At 39.5% G+C, this 13,088-nt stretch overlaps 1 pseudogene across 1 annotated transcript; it reads left to right on the top strand.

Moving 5' to 3' along the window:
- The first annotated feature begins 5,170 nt into the window (after positions 1-5,170).
- Positions 5,171-12,551, top strand: LOC137713850 (cytochrome P450 736A117-like; annotated as a pseudogene). Its single transcript, XR_015955509.1, has 3 exons — positions 5,171-5,266; positions 10,876-11,676; positions 11,875-12,551. The product of XR_015955509.1 is annotated as a cytochrome P450 736A117-like (transcript).
- Positions 12,552-13,088: the final 537 nt, after the last annotated feature.

Here is a 13,088-nt window from a genome sequence, read left to right on the forward strand (position 1 = left end):
ATTGTATATAGTGTGCTAAATAGTGGTATCAGTATCGCCTGAAGGCAGGTCATTCACTCGTAGGCAGATCATACGCCCGTAGGCAGAACATACGCTTGTAGGTAGGACCTTCCGCCCGTAGGCACTACATCTCCCATGCCGAAGCCAATATAAGTATATTTCGGTCGAAGCCACCAACCTACGCCCGGCTAAAGCCATATATAAGTATCATCACCCGTAGGCAAAACAATGACCACTAGATAAGCACAAAAATCATTGAACATAATCTTTCCAAAGTATATGTATATATCTCTACGGAGCTTAATAGCTCAAACATCATATCTTAAAACATATTCATAGTATATAGTCATCCATCATATATACTATAAAGAACGTAAAAATTGATAAAGTATGGTATTCCAAAATATTCTCAGTGAAGCTTGATATCTCATAAAGTGTAAATCTATTTTACTTATAAACATTTCATAAAACATAATCACTAAATCATGTTTTTCATGTATACATTTCTAATAGTAAAATATGCAATTTAGAAGGAGTCCACTTACAGGTATTCCGCCGTCGAAGAGCTGTGCAAACAAGAGAGGATGAAAACGCCCTAAACAATTGCACCTAAACACATAAAGGTACCAATTAATAAAACTCTACCATAATGATTGAATTTCAAAAAACATACATCATAAACGGATTCAGGATATCGAAATTAGCCTAGGAGGGGTCCCGACCGAAACCCAAAAAAGTCAACCCAAAAGTCAACGTTGACCGGTTAAAGTCAACGGTTTAGCAGGTCGGGTCGAATCCAGGTTATTGGGTCGAGCCAGTTATTGGGTTTTGGACTTAGGTTAAGGTTATTGGGCCAAAGAGTTATAGTTAATGGGTAGTAGATTTGGCTTTGGGTTTGGGCCAATTACATGGCCCAAGGGTTAGGTTATTGGGTTGAACCTGGGTTGGGTACTAATTTGGGCTTGGGTCACAAAGGCCCAAGGTTTGGGCCGGATAGTGGTTTAAGGCTTGGGCTTAGTTTTTTTTATTGGATTGGATTATATGGCCCAAAGGTTTAGGCCGGTTTAGTCAGGGCTGGGCTACCTTGGGTCGAGTTTGGCCCGTTACACTCGCAGGTCACTGGACCTTAGCAAAGAAGAAGGCTGAATTTTGGCCGAAGTTTCCCAAACTCCGATCGAGCTCAAAACGTAACCAAATCATGCAATCCAAAATACCCAATTGAAGCCCAAAAAATAAGGAATCGAAATATACCTATATCGTGGCCAGCCGTGGTCGGAAGATGACTGGGAAATGCCTGCAAACCTTCGATCTTTACTGGAATCTGGGTAATAGTTTTCCCGAGTATAGTTGTATTCCACAACACTCAAACCACTTAAAAACATCCTAATCATGCTCTAATAAAAACTCTAGGAAGTTTGGGAGGGTTTTCAAAACTCACCATCGTCGAAGAAGGCGAGGATTCGCTGGAAGAGAGAGAAGGATGAGCCTCAGCCATCAGATGTCATGGTGGGGAGGTCCAAATGGTGGTGGGAGTTGCTAGAGGAACTCGCCGAAGTAGGCGGCTTGAGGAAAAGGGTTGCAGAGATGGAGGGTAAAAGCTGAGAGAGAATGGTCTAAGAGTGAGAGGGTGAGTCATGGGGAGGGGAGAGGAGAAAGGAAAGAGACCAGGGGACAAAAACTCAAGGGTGAGCCCCACGTGGCTCACCAACCAATTCCATAAAAGACAAAACAATAAGAAAAATATCTCCCTTGAGTGTGAAATTACCAAAAAGCCCTTTTGTTTCGTAAATTCTGGGACGGGTTGTTACAGTTAAAGATTTCAAATGGAAAGGCCTTTAACTTTCTATACTAAATCCAACTAGTCTCAGTATAGAAATTTCAGTGGCTACAACGAATTCCATGAGCTGAAACAAAAAGATCACCATCAAATGTCAGTGCGGATTGCCATCACTCCAGATTCCCATGGACCATTTATCATTGTAGATTCATCGATGTAAATCGTCATTGTTAAAGACTTCCCAAAAAGAAAAATTACGAACGTTAATATCTCTTAGACAAACGCTCAACTTATTAATGTCTTCATAGAGATTTCACCAATCAGACCCACATAAAGCCACGGGTAATTGGCAACAACAATAGCTCATGTACTTAAAATCAAACGCACAGGAGAAAAATTAGTAGTTGTACAAACTCAATAGTTCAATTCTATCAAATTGAATTCAACATGTAGCCATCATTTGTTTGGTAGCAACTACAAAAATTACAAAATAGTGCACACCTCGTCCTCTCTTGCAAAACCAAAAATACTCAAACTAACAACCGGTCTTAGTTCGATATTGAGTATATGTTTTGTGAGAGCAAAGACCACTGTTTATATGGAAACAAACCTCGTGATTTTCCTATTGAAATCAATGTAGGAAACTAACATACAATTCCAATCCAACTATGAGTTCTAAGTATTAGCATTTACTTAAAGTTTCAGTCCTAGACTGATTAGAACAACTTTAAAGTCTTCAACAAGACATTTTCATACCAATTTGAAACATTATAGCCGATTTCTAGCACCAACAATCATACTCATATTCTAACAATAGCAGCAAGAACAATGGTCATATCAATGCTTGGACAATTGGAAGAGACCCCTCATTGTGGGATGAGCTAGAGGAGTTTAAACTAGGAAGGTTTCTGAATTCTTCGGTGGATTTCAAAAGGCATGACTTTGAATTAATCCCTTTGGAGCTGGAAGAAGGGGTTGTCCTGGATCCTTGTTTGCCATGGCCCCAATGAGTTTGTGTTAGCAAATCTTGTGCACAAATTTGACTAAACACTTCCCGGCGGTGCAAGAGCAGCCGAGTAAGCATGACCAGATGTACCGATCTTGTCATCCATCGAAAAGTTCCCCTTGCAGTTATGGTTGCCCTAGAATGTTTATTTATATTTATTTGTCGCAATAAACTTCTACGAAATTAGGTTGTCGTTTAGGACGTAGTGTTAGATTGGATTTTTATTTTTCTTGCATCTTCAACGAAATTTCGAATTTAAAAGTTTAACTCTTTGCTTTCCTTAAGCACTTCAGTTTTCTTTGTCTTTCTCCACAAGAAAATTTACCTAGTGGACTAAGTAAAATTGACAGCCTACGTGACAATTTGATATATTTTAACGTTTCATTCTCCACCCGATATGTTATATTAAACTATTATTTTATTACATTTTTTTTTTCTTAATTTTTGTTGTGTTTGGGATCCCTTTTTCTATCACCAAGCAAACGTCTATATAAACCCAAACACAAAAAAATCTTGTCAGTTTGAACACTGAGCTCTCTTTCTGTCTAAGATGGAAAGAAGATCTATCTTTTGTATTCCTGTGATCAGAGATGAATTGTCTCCACTCACAAGGTTTCTCATCCATTTCTGTACACACATATTCCATAAACATTCATCAATTTTTTTTACCAATTAATTAAATCTTTTTTTATTTCATTTTTTTTTTCTTCCAAATTTCATATCTCTGTTTTGCCTCTCCATAACTTCAGAAGCAATCCCAGGAGCCCTTCGTTCTCTATCGCAACTCTATTGTTGATTAACAAAAAAGAAAGAGGGATATGAACAGATTGCACATTCAACAATCAACATTTATTATAATAAATGATTAAACTAATAAAAAATCAATAGAATTGTTTAATAATTAATTAAAAAACATTTGAAGCTGTTGTCAAATTTAACAACAACCCTTTTGCTATTAATTTATGTCATGCCATGTAAGATTTGACATTTTAGTTGGAAATTATTAGTGGCTATTTTTTTTTTACTGTTATAGCTTATGTGGACATTTTGATATTTCATTTGGAGATGTTCTAACACATCTAAATCTAAACCTTAATAGAACTCAATTTGTCAACTAAAAACCAATGAAATTACAATTATAACTTTTAATACTTAACTAAAAAAATGTTAGAAAAGAAAAAAAGTGAGCATTATAGTAATTTCGTATAAACAACTTTTTGCTTTTTTTTTTTTAAACTTCACATCCATGTCTCTCTATCACTACCCTCTAAACTCCTTATCTCTCCCTCTCTCTTTCTGATGTCTGCTGGAACTCGTACCATAAAAAAAAAAAAAAATTATATATATATTTGAGAAAAAAAAAGGTATATTTCTTACACATAAAGGGTATGATCTTTGCTAGTCCTTATAAGGAAAGAAGAGGATAAACGAAAGAAACAAACTCATAGAGTCCAGCAACTCTTATGTGGCTCATATTGGCTCTGATTATCTATTCAAAATTCAAATAGAGCTCCAAAAAATTTAGGAAGTTTTAAGGGAATACTTACGGTACTGTTCACTTTTGACGAAAAATCAAATTTTTACCTTTTCTTGGTACTATTCACAACACATTTATTTGTCATGTTTCATTAAAACTAAATTTTTTTTTAACTTTTCGTTAGTTTTCCTAAAAATTATGGGTCTCCTCCTCTTCTAATGGACCATCATAATGTTCCCTCCACTTATTTTCCATTTTTACCGAAAGCACTAGCAAGCAAGAAAACGGATGCGCTAACACACAACAATTTGTATTCACATGAAATAATATCTACACTAAGAGAGTGGGGGAGTGGATTAAATCTCACACTGTGCTAGCCATAATAATGTGGTCGCCCATAATAATGTGGTTCAAGTTCATCTATGGCGATAATCAAACTTAAAAGCTTTCACTTACAAGTAAGAGTAATACGTGCCACTAAACCGTAGTACTAAGTAGCAGGTGTCATTATTTATGCAGTGGTTACATCCTCCTTCTGGCAATCTTTTGACCAAGGGTTTGCAGTCGCTTTGGAGTTGGACAATAACTATGCTTCCAGGCCAAAACAGAAAAACAACCGCACAAGCAAAAACTCATGGCCACCTATGAACCAAGGAGCTTTTAAGTTTTACCAATTTGGAAACTTGCAAATATACAAGTTTTTGAGCAATTAGCTGGATTGATTAGTTTTTTACATTTACCATGTCGTTATTATATCGTGGTTGTGTGGCTGTTATGTTACTTCAGCACTCTTCGATGCATGTGTAAGCTTGAGAAATCATGGATGATCTATACCCTTATATAAACACACAAGCGCAGCAAACACACCCACAGTGCTGGCCATAAATTTCTTATCCTAAATAATAAGACTATGATGCTGGAGAATGAAACCTCCTTTTTGCAACCTTTGGCCATCACACTGCTGGCCATTTCCCTTATCCTCCTATACAGACGATACTCCTCCGCTATAACCACCAACAAAACCCCAACACCACTATTGGAAGAAAAAGGCAAGGAACGTGCACATACAGGCAAGCTCAGTAAGGAACGTGCACAGACAGCACAGCAAGGAACGTGCAAGTGCATGTGTGCTGTCAGATTACAAGTGTGTAGGGTGTAAAGCTTTCAGTGTAGGGTGTAAAGCTTTCAGCTTTCTTTGTATTGTATAAGTATGCCTTCCATAAGGCTTTCTAAGATATGAAAAATATTACAATTCAAACCAGAAAAATCAATATGGTATCAGAGCAGGAAAAATAACCTGCTTCTGCATCATCTTATCCATGACGGATCCGGATGGCACCGTGCTGCGCTTGTTGATCTCGTCACCGAGCTTGGTCTCCTTGAGGTAGTTGGTGTGAAGCTGCTCAGTTCCGATCGCTTCTCAAGAAGCTTGACGATGTCAAAGGCCGAGGCCGAAGAGAAGACAATGAAAACTGGAGCATAGTCCCTGCTGCACCTCCGGAAGCACCACCGCTCGTCGTCCTCCTTCTCCTCATGCTTGCAGTAGCTGCTGCACTTCCTCTTGGGGGAGCTGTTCCACCGCCTAGAACCATTTTCTGAGTCGACTCGGTGGAGAGAACGAGTTGGAATGCTAAGGCTTATCGAGGCTGCTGTTTTTTGAGAGTTTGAAGATTGTTGGTCCTGAGCAAATCCTGGTCCTGAGCCACCTCGAGCACCAACCGGATCGAGTTGTCCAGCACCTCAAGCACCGTCAAGATCGGGGGAAGTCCCTCCTCAACCTCACATCGACGACGGCTCCGATCATCTGGCACACCTGCCCGATCGAGCCTTTCCCGGTGAATTCGTCGGTGATTTTTTTTCCCTCTGTTTTTTTCCTGACACTCTGTGAGTGAAAGAAATGGATTTGGCAGTATGGGTTTTATAGCAGGGAGGAAGAAAGTGCTTCTGGTGGAGAAGAAAAGTGTTTTTCCGTGAGAGGAAGCTATAGATTTCATCCAAAGATTTCTGATTAAAAAAAAAAAAAAAAAAAAAAAAAAAAAAAAAAAAAAATCTTTCTTTATATGGCGGAAGAGAATTCTTATTTGTTTAGAGATTCCCAGATACCTTCCTCCTCAACCATGTCTGAGGTGGATGTCAATCCAAATCAAAGATTAAGCTCAGTCTTGTTAAATGAGTTTAATTACTTACCTTGGTCGAGAGCAGTGAGTCTTGCCCTAGGTGGAAGGTCCAAGCTAGGGTTCATAAATGGAAGCATCGAAGTTCCTGATGTTTCTTCACCAACTTATGAAATCTGGCTTTGCAAGGATCAGCTAGTTATGTCATGGCTCCTAAATTCCATGGAACGTAAACTAGCTGAAATATTCAGTTATTCTGAATCATCATTCAAACTTTGGCAGACAGTCAAGGAAATGTCTGGCAGCCAGAACAATGCTGCACGTGTGTTTCAATTGAAGAAGAACATTTCCAACATACAACAAGAAGGAAAGCCCTTTGTTCAACTTTTAGGCAGCATGAAGAGCATGTGGAATGAGCTGGAAATGTATCGGCCTCACACAACTGAGGCGTCTTTACTACTGAAAAGGGCAGAAGAAGACAAGATATTCCAACTCTTGTCAAGTCTCGATCCAGGATATGAAGACCTACGAAGCCACATACTCATGAACCCCGAACTACCTTCCTTCACCAGCGTATGTGCAACAATCCAACGTGAAGAAGTACGAAGGAAAGTCATGAACACTGGCACAAAGACCAGTGTAACTGAAGCAAGGGCTTATCTAGCCAACGAAAGAAAATACAAAGTGAAGAATCCACACTTAAAGTGCCAACACTGCAACTATACTGGTCACGTTAAGGAGACATGCTGGATTTTACATCCAGAATTAAAGCCAGAGTTCATGAAGGATAACAAGGGCTCACAAAGATTGAACCGTGCACCACATAGAGCCAACAATGCAACTACCTCAACCTCTCATAGGTCTGATGCACTCAAGAGCTTCACTGCAAATCCAGCTGCACTCATAAATGAGTTTGCAGTGTATCTTCAAAGCAAGAAAGAAAGGATTAAGAGTGACCAAATGGTCGGCTTTGAAGATGGAAGTTCAACAGCTTTGCTAGGCAAGTTTGCTGGATTTCTGACAGAAACACAACACATGGCCCAAGATGACATGCAAGGTATCATGACTGCTTTTAAAACTGCTCTTAATGTAAATATGATGCATGATTTGTGGATTGTTGATTCGGGTGCCACAGATCATATGACCAACCATGTTTCTAAGTTTCACAAGTTTGAAAAATTTTCAAAACCGTCTCAAGTCTCAACTGCCAATGGTGAAAGTTCTAAGGTTTTAGGGAAGGGGAATATCAACTTAATATCAGACAAAATTGAGTCAGTAGCCTTATTTGTTCCTTCTTTTCCATTTCAACTTCTATCTGTGGGAAAAATCACCAATACCTTAAATTGTTTGGCCATTTTCTCTCCTCACAATGTCATTTTTCAGGATTGCCTCACCAAGAAGACGATTGGTGAAGGGTTTTACCTTGATGGCCTCTATTACATATCAAAAAACAGTCCCAGAGGATTTCAAGCCAAGTTCAGTCCATCCCAAGATAGTCAATTGTGGCATCAACGTTTAGCTCATCCTTCCCAACCTGTTTTGTCTTCCTTGTTTCCAAACTTAGGTAATGATTTAATTTCGTGTGAAACATGTCATTTGTCTAAAGCCACCAAATTGTCTTTTACCTCATCCTTATCTAAGACTAGTAAAGTTTTCGAACTAGTTCACTCAGATGTATGGGGACCAACGTTTGAATCTTTTGATGGTTATAAGTATTATGTAACTTTTGTTGATGATTTCTCTAGAGCCACATGGTTGTACCTTTTAAAGTCTAAGAGTGAAGTGATTGAAGTTTTTAAGGATTTTCACAATCTCGTTAAGAACCATTTTTCCTCTCAAATTCAAACCTTAAGATCTGACAATGGCACCGAATATATGTCCCATATTATGTCATTATATTTGAGCAATCATGGTATCATGCATCAAACAAGTTGTGTCGGCACACCTCAACAAAATGGTGTAGCTGAAAGGAAAAATCGTGACATTCTGGAAAAAATGAGAGCATTAATGTTACAAATGAACGTACCAAAGAGATTTTGGTCACAAGGAGTCATGGCGGCTGTGTACATCATCAATAGACTTCCTAGCCGAGTCTTGGGGTTTAAATCTCCACTTGAAGTCATGAAAGGAAGAAAAATCGACCTTTCCCATCTTAGAGTCTTTGGATGTGTCTGTTTTGTTCATATACAGTCACACCATCGAGATAAGTTGAACCCTAGAGCTCTCAAATGTATTTTTCTTGGTTATTCATCAACACAAAAAGGATATAAGTGCTATGATCCTCAACTAAGAAAAATAATTGTATCTAAAGATGTACGATTCCATGAAGCTAACCCTTTTTTCAGCAAATCACATGAAGCCACAAGTCAGGGGGAGTGCATCTTAGACCTAATTCCTCTACCAAGAATCTGTACTTCTACACCTCCCATTGAAGTCAATAATGAAGGTACTCATCCTGATAATTCTGTGCATGATGATGACTCGGTGCATGATGATGACAACGGCAACATAGAAAATTCTCAAGGAGTGGTTGGAAATTTGAATGAGGATGAGACAAACCTCCTAGTACCTCGACGCAATCCTCGGCGTGATAGACAACCTCCCACAAGGTTTCAAGATTTTGTCACATATAAACCGAGGCATCCAATTTCAAATTACGTGTCGTATCAAAAGGTAACTCCATCTCATGCTGCCTTTCTTAACAACATTTCAAGTCACAGTGAGCCTCAAAACTTTTATGAGGCTAATAATCAAGTTGTGTGGAAAGAAGCAATGAGAGAAGAACTCAAAGCACTAGACCAACACAAAACCTGGAGCATCACCAAACTTCCACAAGGAAAAAAGGCAGTGGGCTGTAAGTGGATCTATAAGATCAAGTTTAATTCTGATGGTTCGATTGAGAGGCATAAAGCCAGGCTGGTGGCTCGAGGATTCACTCAAACATTTGAGGTGGATTACAAGGAAACATTTGCTCCTGTTGCAAAAATGAACTCAGTAAGGGTTCTATTGTCTGTTGCCGTCAATAAAGGTTGGTCTATGTATCAAATGGACGTGAAGAACGCCTTTCTACATGGTGATCTTGAAGAAGAAGTCTATATGAGATTGCCACCAGGACACCCTCAAAGCCAAGAGCCTAATTTGGTGTGTAAGTTACATAAGTCAATTTATGGACTGAAGCAATCACCACGTGCTTGGTATGCAAAACTAAGTACCGTTCTTCATAGCATTGGGTTCAAAAGGAGTAATGCAGATTCATCATTATTTGTTCGCACAAGAGCTGCAAGCAAATTATTTGTGTTGATATATGTGGATGACTTAATAATTACAGGTGACAATGCTACTGAAATCACCACACTCAAACAATCACTTCAACAACAATTTGCGGTTAAAGATCTTGGGGTGTTGAAGTATTTTCTTGGAATCGAAATGGCATCTTCTTACAAGGGACTATTTCTTAATCAACGAAAGTACGTCATGGACCTACTTAAAGATGCAAATATGAGTGATGCCAAGCCTGCACTTACGCCTCTTGATAGCAAGCTCAAGCTTGACTTGGGAGGCACGCCACTCTCGGATATCAGCTTATATCACAGGCTTGTCGGCAAGCTGATCTACCTAACGATCACCAGACCAGACATCTCACATTCAGTAAGTATTGCCAGTCAGTTCATGCACTCTCCCACCATCGAGCATCTGAACCTTGTCAAAAGAATCTTACGTTACTTAAAAGGGTCTGTTGGTCGTGGCATCCTCATGGCAAAGAATGACAACACTCAAATCATGGGGTACTGTGATGCTGATTGGGCAGGAAACGCAATCGATCGCAAGTCCACCACTGGTTATTGTACCTTTGTTGGTGGAAACTTGGTCACGTGGAAGAGCAAGAAACAAACTGTCATCGCAAGATCAAGTGCCGAAGCTGAATATCGTGCAATGGCCTCAACCGCATGTGAGCTGATATGGCTAAAAGGACTTTTATGTGACTTAGGTGTGTTCACAGCTCAACCAATGACCTTATTCTGTGACAACCAGGCTGCCATGCACATAGCATCAAACCCCGTCTTTCACGAGATGACGAAGCATATTGAAGTTGACTGTCATTATGTCCGTGAACAAGTACAGTCGCAGGTGATTCAGACACATTATGTAAAAAGCCTCAATCAGCTGGCTGATATATTCACCAAACCTCTGGCTTCTCATCAGTTTCAAAGACTCCTCTCCAAGCTTGGATCCATCAACCTACTGGATCCAGCTTGAGGGGGAGTATTGGAAGAAAAAGGCAAGGAACGTGCACATACAGGCAAGCTCAGTAAGGAACGTGCACAGACAGCACAGCAAGGAACGTGCAAGTGCATGTGTGCTGTCAGATTACAAGTGTGTAGGGTGTAAAGCTTTCAGTGTAGGGTGTAAAGCTTTCAGCTTTGCTTTCAGCTTTCTTTGTATTGTATAAGTATGCCTTCCATAAGGCTTTCTAAGATATGAAAAATATTACAATTCAAACCAGAAAAATCAATAACCACCTTCTCCACCGAAGCTCCCTATCATTGGAAACTTTCACCAACTAGGCTTGATCCCTCATCGCTCGCTTCAAGCCTTATCTCAACGTCATGGCCGTCTCATGCTCCTCCACTTTGGAAGTGTCCCAGTTCTTGTTGTCTCTTCAGCTGAGGCTGCCCACGAGATCATGAAAACCCATGACCTCACATTTTCTGACCCACCCAAGTCCACCAACTTTGAGAAGCTTCTCTACAACTACAAAGACGTTTCATCTGCTCCTTATGGTGAGTATTGGAGGCAGGTCAAAAGCGTATGTGTCATAAATCTTTTGAGCAACAAAAGGGTTCGCTCTTTTCGCTTTGTTAGAGAAGAGGAAACCAAAACCTTGATCAGCAACATAATGAAGTCATCACCATCAGTTTTGAATTTAAGCGAAATGTTTGCGAGGCTTACTAATGATGTTGTATGTAGAGTCGCTATGGGGAGGAAGTACAGTGGTGAAGGTGGGATGAAGTTTGAGGGACTTTTGAGGGAGTTCACTGAGTTATTGGGAACTACTAACATTGGGGATTATATCCCATGGCTTTCTTGGTTGAGCCGTGTCAACGGTTTGGAAGCCAAGTTCGACAAGGTGGCTAAGAAGTTTGATGACTTTTTAGATAAAGTGGTCCAAGAGCATATGGATCAAAGTTCAAAGAGTGGAGATGATGGCCAACAGGATTCTGTCGATATTTTGCTTGCAATTCAGAAAGAAAACTTGGCAGGTTTTCCTATTGAGACAGTTAGAATTAAGGCTCTCATCTTGGTACATATATTAGATAAATAAACTGCTGAAAAGCCAAAGCTTCAGTGTTAAATCTCAGTGTTACAAGATATATAGTAAGTCAAATCGGAGAAGTTGTCATGCTCTTGCTGCTATTTTTCCATTAAAACTAACATAATTCTTCCTCTATGTAAGAATATGTATTTCAAATACCTTAATCAATAATATTAACTGTTGCAGGATATGTTTGCTGCTGGCACTGATACCACATATACAGTCCTGGAGTGGGCAATGACTGAGCTTTTAAGGCATCCTAGGGTCATGAAAAAGTTGCAGAATGAGGTAAGAGAAATAGTCTGAAAGGGAGAACACATAACAGAAGATGATTTGATTGAAATGCACTACTTGAAGGCGGTGATGAAGGAGACTCTTCGCTTACATCCACCAGTTCCATTACTAGTGCCCAGGATTGCAGCCCAAGATGTGGAAATAGGTGGTTACAAAATTAAAGCCAAGACACACGTTATGATCAATGCATAGCAAATTGGAAGAGATCCCAAACTATATGAAAAACCAGATGAGTTTGAGCCAGCAAGGTTCTTGAATAGTGAGATAGATTATAAAGGGAATGACTTTCAGTTAATTCCATTTGGTGCTGGTAAGAGGGTCTGTCCGGGAATTCAGTTTGCCATGGCTGTCAATGAGATAGCCTTGGCAAATATAGTGCACAAGTTCGACTGGGCGTTGCCTGGTGGAGCAAGTGGGGAGGATTTAGACATGACTGAATCTACTGGTGGAACCGCACATAAAAAAGATCCTCTCAGATCTGTTGCTATTCCATATTTATTTTGAAAGATTGAGGCTATAGCCTATATCCTATATTGAAACAGTTGATCAAATCATTTGTTTAAGGCTGCTGCCATAGATGTACCATTTGGAAAAAGATAGCTGCATTATCACTGTAAAAATCGAAATTTTGGTGAACATATTAAATTTGACATGTCAGGGCTTATGTGGCATGAACCATGTGCCTCACAAATCACAGACATGACATGTGACTCATTAAAACCGGACGAGTTATCAAGAGGGAACGTGTCAAAGCTTGGCAAAACAGAATTATTTGATTTTAATTTAAATTAAATCAAATATTAATTGGTGGATTCAAATTACAAACCAAGCCACAAATCATGTCTTTGTTCTTTAGTCAATTAATCAAGCTCGTAACCAGGGCCAAATCTATCCGTTGGAGGCTCCAAAACAAAGAAAGCTCTGAATCTCCCAAACCCCCAAATTGCCAAACACTTAGAAGCTTTAGAAAGCCATCTATTCTTCACCACACTTGTGAAGAACCACCAAGCATCCCTCCACGTGCCAGTTCCTCCATTGTCAAGAGCCAAAACCTCACGACATCCATTCATTTAAGATCAAGTCATTGCGACTCTTGGATCAACAAC

The sequence above is a fragment of the Pyrus communis genome, chromosome 14, assembly GCF_041283825.1.
Source record: "Pyrus communis isolate YQ-2024b chromosome 14, ASM4128382v1, whole genome shotgun sequence".
Lineage (NCBI taxonomy): Eukaryota > Viridiplantae > Streptophyta > Magnoliopsida > Rosales > Rosaceae > Pyrus > Pyrus communis.